General features: G+C 29.7%; 1 pseudogene; it reads left to right on the top strand.

Moving 5' to 3' along the window:
- Positions 1 to 1,246: 1,246 nt before the first annotated feature.
- Positions 1,247 to 2,591, top strand: LOC137652825 (piggyBac transposable element-derived protein 4-like; annotated as a pseudogene).
- The last annotated feature ends 1,461 nt before the right edge of the window (positions 2,592 to 4,052 follow it).

The following is a 4,052-nucleotide window of genomic DNA, read 5'->3' as shown; positions in this document are numbered from 1 at the left end:
GAGAGAGAGAGAGAGAGAGAGAGAGAGAGAGAGAGAGAGAGTATAAATACACACACACACACAGATATATATATATATATATATATATATATATATATATATATATATATATATATATATATATATATATATATATATATATATATATATATATATATATATATATATATATATGTGTGTGTGTGTGTGTGTGTGTGTGTGTGTGTGTGTGTGTGTGTGTGTTTGTGTGTGTATGTGCGTCTGCGTGTGCATGTGCGTGTGTGCATGTAAGAAAGCATTTATTTTACTTTGTTATATCACCATCGTAAGTTTCAATCATTTAGTATGCAAGGCAAGAAAATATTCATAAACGTTATTTATGATAACGCTGGAAGAAAAATTTAATTCCTCCTAAGAATTCTGTATTATTATTCCTTTCACTGCGGAAAACGACTTTATTTTACTTAGATCCATAACCTTTCACTGCGTAAAACGACTTATACTCCAAACCGTGAAAGAAATTTTAAGCTTAGCGCCTCTTGTTGCCGAATTATTTGGCTTCTACATGCTGCCACCTGTGGCCGATTTTATGAACTACCCATTCTCCGGAGCTCTCGTCACTCTTCTCCCATTCACTCGATGACTTTGGTAATTTTTTACTTGTTATTTGTATGTTATGTCAACATGAAATTATGATATATATGCATGATTTTTTTCAATATAAATCACTACTATTCATAGAGTTATCGTAATATCATGCTTTCCAAAGTTCGTTTACCGAAAGTGAAAGTTTGTCTACATTAGAGCTGAACAGCTGCCACGACAACTACACAAATAAAAACGTATTCCATAGTATTGGATGTTCAAAATTTGACAGATAATCATGTTTTCAGACATCAATATAGAAATTTACTCAAATGAATAATAATCAAATAACAAACACGTTCACAAGAAAAGAAGTTTCGTGTCCTAAATCCGAAGCTTTGTTTACATTTGGCAGCTGACGTTCAGTCTGTTAGTTGCCTACCGGTCCCTTCATTTTGTACAACGTAATTTAGTGATAAAAGTTGTTAATTAAGATATAATTTGTTAATAAATGCTGGTTTCACAGTAGGATTTCATTTATAGTTATAAATTATGGCATTATTATACTATTAGCAAAAGATTCAATATTGTTCTGCATTTATCAGTCAGCTGACTTTGTCCTTTTAATTTTTACATTTAACTCTGGGTTGAAAAATTATTTGTTTTTCTTTTCTTTTATTTGTGTGATATGGCCTCTACTTCTCGCCAAGTATCTTTAAAAGAAATTGATGACATTTTATTTGGATCTGATTCACGATTTGGGGCAAATATTGATGAACCAAATGATGATGATTATGATGATACGACTGATGAGGATATAAATGAAGACGTCCCAGCAACATGCTCATCCCCCACAGTTGATGAGGCATATTCTTTAGGCTGGATTAGAATGAACTATAATAGCAATAGTCCCTCCAAATTAGATAATGTTTTTGATTACACAACCCATAATAAAATAATCAACTTTGAAAACTTAAATCTATACGAGTGTTTTTTTCCAGAAAAAAACAATTACGAACATGTTGGAATAGAAACTACTAAGTATTTTAAATCAATGATAGCTACTAAACAACCTTTGTCGAAAAGATCAAGATACCCACAATGGTCAGATATAACTACTGATGACATAAAAGCTGTTGGTGGTATTGAAATAGCCTACAATTGGAAGTTACTTTACTGAAAACAGCTTTTTATTTGACGCTCCAAGATTCGGAGAGTTATTATCTCGGGACAAATACCAGTTGATTAGATCAGCTATTAGTTTTTCGATATAATGATAAATAAAGATGGAAATTATAGACTCTCTAAGATTAGGCCAATTTTAGATATGGTACATGGATTTATATGGGAAGTACTATATTAGCAATAGAGAAATCAGTATTGATGAAAGCATGAGGAAATTTAAAGGTAGGTTATTTTTCTTACAATATTTACCATCAAAGCCTTTAAATAAATGGGGAATAAAAGTATGGTCTATGACAGATGTTCATACTGGTTATCTACTCAAGTTTAATGTGTATACTGGAAAAGAAGCAGCTAGTCCACCATCAGATGGGTTGGGGACTCACATTGTTCTGTCATTGTTTGAGGGTTATGTAAACAAAGGTCTTATTATTAATATGGACAGCTTTTATAAGTGTATTCCTTTTTGATGAACTACTTCAGAGAAGCACTTTAGCTTGTGGAACAGTTAGTGTGAATAGAAAGGGTCTGCCAACTGATATGAAACAAATAATAATAAGGCAAGTAACATGGGTAAGGAATGATGGTAAAATGCTTGCTTGTTCTTGGCAAGACACGAGCAGGGTTAATTTACTGTCAAGCCTTGGAACAGTAAGTACATATAAAATGAAACTTCATTAAAAAAAAAGAGGGACAGAAATAGACAAGACATGTGTTCATGTGGACAAAAATAAGTATGAGGGAAGTTGATAAGTTTGATCAGTTATGTTGAACATATTCTTACAAAAGAAAGAGTCAGAAATGGTACCAACCAATTTGGCATTTTATCATTGAAGCAGCATTAGTAGATTCAAAGATATGCTACAACATTCAGAATCTAACTGCTAAGTTGGATGAGAAAAAAAAATCAGGGGAAAAAAATTATTAACACTATGTTAGAAGGGTATAAGCGGGGCAAAACTCGAAAAAAGGGTAGTTTTTCAAATGAAACGGAATCTAGATTAATTGAAAGGCATTTTCCAGCTTAATGTGTTGACAACAACCACAAACCCCAATGTATTGTATGCTCTATCTTGCCAAAGAATTGTTTGATGAAAGGTAAAGGCGAATGTAAAAAAAAAGCAAACAACCTATTTTTGTGATCAAATTGTTGAAAAGCCCCCTCTATGTATCATTCCATGTTTTGAGACTTATAATACCCATAAGGTGTACAAAAAGCGTTTCCAATGTGAAAAATAAATGTATGAGTCACCGATAAATTGGTTGAAAGGTTATTGGTGGAATTGATAAAATAATCTTTAAAAAAGGAATTATTGTGGGTTTTTTTTTTTTTTTCATTAAATTTTCAGCATTTTAAATTTTTAGTGAAAATGTGTACAGAGCTCTACAACTTACTTATTTGAATATCCGCATCGAAAGGGTTATTCCGTTGTATTACTCCCTCACCCATAATAATTTTATTTCCGTCATCATTCATAATGATATATGAATCTTAGTATTCATTTTACTTTTCATTAGTATGTACTAATAATTCTACAAAAATAATTTCTTGAATATCAGATAACTTCATTCAAGATTGTTATCGCACGCAAGCAACAAAGAGCTCTATACAACCACCGGCAGTCAAACTGACACTAAAAGCTACAAACGTTACATCAAGAGACTATGAAATAAACATTGGCCTACAAGCTTTTGGTACAAGCCCTTCTGAATATAGAAAACACAAACACACACACAAGCACACACACCCACACACACTCATATATATATATATATATACATATATATAAATATATATATATATATATATATATATATATATATATATATATATATATATATATGTTTATATATATACACATATATACATATATATATATATATATATATATATATATATATATATATATATATATATATATATATATATATATATATATATATATGTATATATATATAGATATATATATATATATATATATATATATATATATATATATATATATATATATATATATATATATATATATATATATATATATATATATATATATATGCTTATATATAAGTCCAAAATCTTACAAGAATTTCCAACAAAAACATAGACATAAGAAACCACGTCATATGTATTTAGTTAAATAACATTAGAATAATTATGCTGCTCACAATCTTATAATTTATCAAAAAATCATTCGGTTTAGACTGAAATGCATGTTTGAAATCCTTAACCCTATTCATCCGTGTTTTGTAACAAAATTAAATTCTTTTCAACCCTTCTTTATAAACATGGTGCAATTTGATATCAA

This window comes from Palaemon carinicauda, chromosome 14 (assembly GCF_036898095.1).
Source record: "Palaemon carinicauda isolate YSFRI2023 chromosome 14, ASM3689809v2, whole genome shotgun sequence".
Classification (NCBI taxonomy): domain Eukaryota; kingdom Metazoa; phylum Arthropoda; class Malacostraca; order Decapoda; family Palaemonidae; genus Palaemon; species Palaemon carinicauda.
This window is presented reverse-complemented; position numbering and strand designations above follow the sequence as displayed.